General features: G+C 39.9%; 1 long non-coding RNA gene across 1 annotated transcript; it reads left to right on the top strand.

Annotated features, from left to right (window-relative positions):
- Window positions 1-3769: 3769 nt before the first annotated feature.
- LOC117824671 lies at window positions 3770-5506 on the top strand. The gene is made up of 2 exons (XR_004633626.1): window positions 3770-4230; window positions 5142-5506. It is a non-coding gene; the product is annotated as an uncharacterized LOC117824671 (long non-coding RNA).
- Window positions 5507-6769: the final 1263 nt, after the last annotated feature.

Raw genomic sequence — 6769 nt, 5'->3', positions numbered from 1 at the left:
GAAACAAGATCAGTAAAAGTTTTAGTAAAATAAGGAACATCTACAATGAAGCAACCAAACAATTTAAGACCTTCTACTATCATCAACAATGAACTTGTCATCACCACAATAATTACCAAAGTACCAAGTGCTGGGTCACTCCAGAGCTAAATACAGATTCCCAGAGTAGAGCAGGACAGTGTGAGTCAACTGTAGCTGGAAGACATGATCTGCCGCTGGGGACAACAGTGGAGAACAGTCTAGCTAAGTGCATAGTTCTTCCTAAAGAGCTGGGTCTTTAGCTGTCTTTTCAAAGTAGAGAGGGACCCTGCAGATTGAATGGAGTTGGACAATTCATTCCACCATTTAGGGACAACAGAAGAGAAGGGTCGAGCTAGTGATTTTGAGGCCTTATGTGCTGGAAGCACTAGGCGCTTTTCAGAGACTGAGCGTAGCGGGCGAGAAGGGGTGTAGACCTGGATGAGGGGTTCCAGGTAAACTGGAGGGGTTTTGGTTACTGCTTTGTAAGTCATGATTAGAGTTTTGTATCTGATGCGAGCTGCAACTGGAAGCCAGTGTAGCAAAATGAGCAGGGGAGTGACATGAGCTGTCTTAGGCTGGTTGAAGACCAGACGTTCTGCTGCATTCTGGATCATTTGCAGAGGTTTAACTGTGCATGCAGGGAGGCCTGCCAGTAGAGAGTTGCAGTAGTCAATGCATGACATTACAAGAGCCTGAACCAGAAGCTGTGTTGCGTGTTCTGTCAGTAAAAAAGAGATAAAGACATACTGTATATATTATAGCTCAGATTTTCTCCATATATTGTGCCCTGGAGATAAGTTGTAATGTGTGTTAAGAAAAAAAAAAGGAGGGAGAGTTGGAAAGGTTGTATTCCTTATTTAGCAATGTCTTGGCCAGCAGTGAAGGAATTGGCTGAGAGCCTGGGAAATAAAAACATACAAATAAAAAAATATCAGACAAATTTCTCACGGCAGTACTCATGCAAACTGAGCAAGGAGTGATACTCCCTCTGCTTTTAGAATTTTCTCTCAGCTTGGAAAAATCCAACATTCACATTTCTCCACTTTTTCCCAAAGAAAGTTGTTTAACTCACAACCTATTGTGATTCATGTCAGCGTCCAGCAGGTGGTGGTGTTGTGTCACCACAGTGACCAATAAGGTCATATAGCAAACCTCCAATATCCAATGATATCCCCAACTCCAAGCCAAACAGACAATTATAATAAACTAATTCCGCTGCATTAACAGTGAGGTGCTTCATCATGCTTTATTGGACGCTCTCCTATTAGCCGAGGAGGGAGGAATTAGAGTGAGGGATGATTACACAAAGCAGCAGTGGTCATTAGGTGAAGGGATTTTCATTTATTTGCAGATGTGTGCAAGCCAAACAGATCCTAATGACTCCAGATGTACACACACTTGGAGCTGAAATGACATATTTAAGGATAAGTGAGCTAATTAAACCAAATACCCTCATCTTGTTACCGCCAGCTAAATCCAGATAATTTAACAGGCTATTTCTCTCTGCAAGGGTTTATTTTTCTTATGCTAGTACAAGCATGCCAAGATTCATGCAACTTCATTAATTCCATCCAAATACCATCTGTTGCATTCCCAAAGGAAATTTTCCAAAACTGTATTTGAAAAGACATTCATCTCCCAGACAGAAACACAAGCCGTGGGACATTTTAACCATGCTGTCGTGACCCAAGGTACTTAAAAAATCCAGGGTTTCTAACAAGCGTTGTTGCTGTGTTACATCTCAAGGGCCCTGAATGTGTTTTGACGTAACATCTTTGCAGAGCTGAAGTGGAAAAACTGACCTCTGGTTGTGTTTACATAATGGAGACGGCGTTGGGAGTGTAAGGGGGGAATGTTGTGTGTCTCGTTGTCCGGTCAGAGAGAGAAAGCAGTGACAAAGCCTCATTTGGTGAGGGAGGAGAGTGAGCAAGTCTGGGCTCAGAGCTTTAAGGCACTGTCACAAGCAGTTTCCTTAAGTGTTGCTTATTCTTATCATCACTAACATCCCCTGTGAGGATGATTAATAAGATGTTTTTTATGTTGCCGTGGAAACTAATTTTACGCAGAAGTGTGACCTACACAAGGAGTTGGACAAAATCAGAGAGTGTTATACCTGAACAAAGTTGACTCTCCTCAGAAATGCCAGTTTCTGATGTTTTAACCAAATTCTATCACAACCCCTTTCCTATATTTTGTTGGGACGTTGACCTGACAATAATGTTATATCCTAAAAGTGACTGATAATGTCCCCCTCCCCCAGTAGCAGTGGTAGGATCCAGGACTTTTAGCTCTACATGGGAAGGCCTCCCGTGGGAATAAAATTCAGAACCTATTCGCTGTGACCCATCTGTGCTTACACCCACTGTGATGTACTTCTATGTAGAGCTTACGTGTTTTAGTTTCTTTCATTTCCAGTACGTCATGGTAAATCAAATGCGTGGTCTAAATCCAGAACAGTCTAGCTCCACAAGGGAAGCCCCCTGCTGGGATATTAACCTAGAAACAGCCATCTGTGAGGTGGCAGGTTTAACAACTTCACCAATGGGGTCCGTTGCCCTGCTTACTTGTTCAGCTTTATTTACTTTCCAGGATATTATGGTAGTTCAAAAGCATGTTCTTTCTTAATTTAGAAGTATGCTCTACATTCCATCAACAATTTCAACCTAGCCAGATTATTGGCTGATTTCCTTTTAATCTAAATAGCTGGTATTAATTCTAATCTTTGTGGGTTGTGCTCATCCTCTTTAAAAAATAAAACCCATGTTCTCGGCCTGCTTATTCTTTTTCTCTTTTCTGTATTGTTCCTTTGGAATCCCTGGTACAGACAATTTTTCTTTGCTTTTGAAAGTTATAACTTAGAGAGAAAAAAAATGTAAGCAAAAACAAAGTATATTCAGGCCTATTGCAGAATACCTTTCTCTATTGGGGCACTTGGTACAGTTCCACTCTTCTGCAACGACCCCTATGTTTGGCCTGTATAAGGACTGAAAGAAATAGGACTACGGACTAGCATAGAATTGGAAAACACTTTTAAAAAATGCTAATGGCATGGGGACACTGAACATATTCTAGTGATTTGCCAGAGGAAGTATTATACATTCTAGTAGGACAGAATGTTGAGAGTGACCCTCTCTGATTTCATCACAATATGACAAAAGATACAGAAAACACAATAAGAAAAGTTGCTCTTGATCTTCCTTCAGAAGACCCAGATTATGAAACTTGCTTTTGAAAATCTCACCTCCAAATTTCCAGAGGGGGGAAGTGTCAAGTTAACAGGGTGAAACGAATATGAGGGAAATCTTGGGTTCACAACTACAATGTGAATGTTAACAGAAATATAACAGAAATCTCAAATAAAAAGGGTGAAAACTAAAGAATGGATGTGGATTTGAAATACAATGCATAAACAAAAAAGGAATTGTGAAGGATTTTAATCATCATATTTCATGGATAGTCTGGGTTTGGGACTCTAGTTTTAGAATCTAGAATCTAAAATATAAAACATATTCTGGTTTGTTTAACACTTTTTGTGAATTAAATAATTCCATATATGTTGAAAAGTGCTATATAAATGAAATGTATTATTATTATTATTATTATTATTATTATTATTATTATTATTATTATTATTATTATTATTATTATTATTATCCTTTTTTCGGAACAGCAAGGTTCTGACGTCTTTTTTTGTGGCGTCACTAACGTGCTGACGTAAGTGAAAGTAAAGGTCGGTGATAGGTCGCTTGCTTTTAATCAAAGGTAAATTTGTGGAAAACATTTCCGGTGCTTGTTTGCTGAATTGGCAATGATGGATTAAGTTAGTATTGCGTTTTAGCAAAAATGCTAACTTTTCATTATGATTTTAAATCAGGAAGTGAATTGTCCTCCTCTGCATTGGAGTTACTCTTGTGAACAGCACTACTGAGTTTGCAAATGCACGTGCAGCCAGCTTAAAGTTACTGCACGTCTGTAATATACACCTGAGCTCAAGGAGGAATCCACACAACAGACAACTACACATGCATTAAACAGTGTTTTAAGAACCCTTATGAGAGCTTCTTCAGACTTTTATTTCTGGAAAGTTTTATCTCAGGAATATGAGGCATGAACGACTGAATGGATTTAAAGTGATGAATACCCATTGTGATAACTTAAAGGATGTGGAGGCCTTTCTGCAAGAGTTTGCAGCCAGTGGACTTCCTACAGGTATGAATGTTTTTTCATTTTAATATCTGTTTGATTGTTTGTTATGGCTGGTTTGTCTTTGTCCATGCTGTTGCATATTGTTACTATCTTTGCCTCTTTTGTGTGGCTGTCTTTATAATTGTGTTTCTAGAGAAATTAGTTACCTGCATTGCACAAACATTCAAACATTGTTTTGTGACCATCTTAAAAGCTCCTGTCAATAGTTTTTAGGTGGTTATGACAAACTGAAATTAATACTGGGGCGCGAATATCCACACAAACCTAAAATGATCCTCAGAGGCTTCATATGGGTACAGAATAATATCCTGTATTGTGCATTATTAAGCTAGCTCATTCATTTTGGCTTATTTACAGATCTTTTAAATACATGTCTATCAGCTTTTATGATGGTGTTATGTAAGTTACTGCAAAACAAATACATGAATCATCCCTTTCTCTCTCACTTTATGTGTTTCTCTCTCTGTATTGTCTGTTTCTCACTGAATACACAGCATATGTGCATGTGTGGGAACCTAGACATTGAAAGTGGCCTGCACTCATGCAGGCGGTGGGTTTTTGTTAATTCTATGAAATACAATCAAGCTACAAAATGCAATCAAGCTGGCGCCACTTGATCTTGCTATATGTATTTCAGCCATTATGAAAAGCTGAGCACTGAATAGTAACAATGTTTATTGAAACCACTCAAATTATCATTTGTTATAATTGCAGGGCATCTGTACAGCATGAATTGCACAACAGCTCCCGAAAGTGAAGCCAAATCTTTTAGAGCTTTTACATCTTAAGCCTGGTTTATGCTTCAGCATTACATTGAAGGGGCTGATGCCGCTGCTGTGAGCACTACATTCTTCTGCGTTTGATTGTCTGCGTCGTTTCTGGTCCTTCTACATTCTTTGCTTGTTTGTACACAGGAAAGCATGGCAGCACCGAGCATATTATGCTGAAGTTGGAGCTAATAAATGTTGAGCAGCAGTTGATCACACTGCAATTATTGCTAAGGAGACAAGAGAGGAAACGTGGGAGGAGATGTATTGAATGGCCCATGACGGCGATTACGCCAACTACCTAAATACAATGTTACCCAGCAGACCAATCATAGGGCTTTCGGTCTGCAAGCCTCTCCATGTGTAGCTACATTTTTGAGAAGATGCACTTCAAGCTACGTGATTTCTGAGTAAAGGACACTGAACCGCCCCCGCTTTGTGTGCAAACAATATTGAATAACTTCTTCCTGTAAAAATATTGCAACTTGAATAAATACAAAACTTATACCTGATGAATGCAATGTGTTTTCATGTATGATCAGCGGTTCTGATAGGAGAAGTAAAGACAACAATGATTTCACAACACTTCATCCTGTCTGCTGCAGGTGTGGACACTTAAAGTAAACACTCAACGGGACACTGTCCCATTAACCCTCTGTATGGCAGTAGTGTTAGCCATTCTTATGTCTCTATAGAGCTGGAGGCTGCAGTTTCAGGACTGCAGATCTGGGACTGCATCCTTAGGACCCTCGTGTTGTGGCGACAATTAGGGTTAGGGTTAAGTTTAGACCCTAAAGATGTGCTCCTTGGATGATCCAATGCACTAGGCACTAGGTGGTGCTGTTGCAAACTTGTGTTACCCAACACTGGTAGGGATGCTGCTGATAGTGTCACTGTCATCTGTCTTGACCTTTATACCAGAGTTTCTGTGAAGCAGTTTACATTTTACAGCCATGTACATCTCTGCAATTTTCTCCGGTCTCAAATCTCTCAGCGCTACACCTGTGTTTCCAGCAACAGTCACTGATGTTTTCTTCTTCTTTTGCCATATAAAGCAGTACACCTATTATGGTTGGCCTTCTTCTTCTTCGGGATGTTATATGGATAGCAAACAACTTTTAGATGCCCCAAATTCACCGTCTGGCAGGATTACTGCAATACAACCAGAGATAAAAGAGGCATTGATTCTTTATAAATAAATCGATATTTGAAAATTCAAAAAGCATGACGGAGCGGCTGTGACTCAGTGTGTAGAGTCAGTTGTCTTACAATTGGAAGGTTGGCGGTTCAATTCCCAGCTCCGGCAGTCACATGTTGCTGTGTCCTTGAGCAAGACACTGAACCCCAAAGTGCTCCTGCCATTGTTCAGCGGTGTGTGAATGTGTACAAATGACATATACTAATACTGATGGTTACTTACATTAGCAGCCTCTACCATCAATGAGTGAATGGGTATGAATGGGTGAATGCGACGAGTAGTATGTAATAGCGTTTTGAGTGGTCAGACAGACTAGAAAAGCGCTATATAAGTATATGTCCATTTACCATTTACCATGACTCATCCCCAATATGAATCCACAGATGATCTATTTACATGAAAAACTGTCTATTGAATCCAACAAAGATAGGCAATGCTCTGTGGTTTGGCTATGAAAAATGTTGGCAGGAAAGTTTCTCGGTTTGATGAGGTACACAATCTGCTCACGTCTTTGTGGCTCAGAGGATAAATCCCATCAACCAGCTGGGAATAGTCTTCCAGTCAGCCAGCAAGAAGT

Source organism: Notolabrus celidotus, chromosome 13, assembly GCF_009762535.1.
Source record: "Notolabrus celidotus isolate fNotCel1 chromosome 13, fNotCel1.pri, whole genome shotgun sequence".
NCBI classification, from domain to species: Eukaryota; Metazoa; Chordata; class Actinopteri; order Labriformes; family Labridae; genus Notolabrus; species Notolabrus celidotus.
The sequence above is the reverse complement of the archived record's forward strand: the minus strand, read 5'-3'. Positions and strand labels throughout refer to the sequence as shown.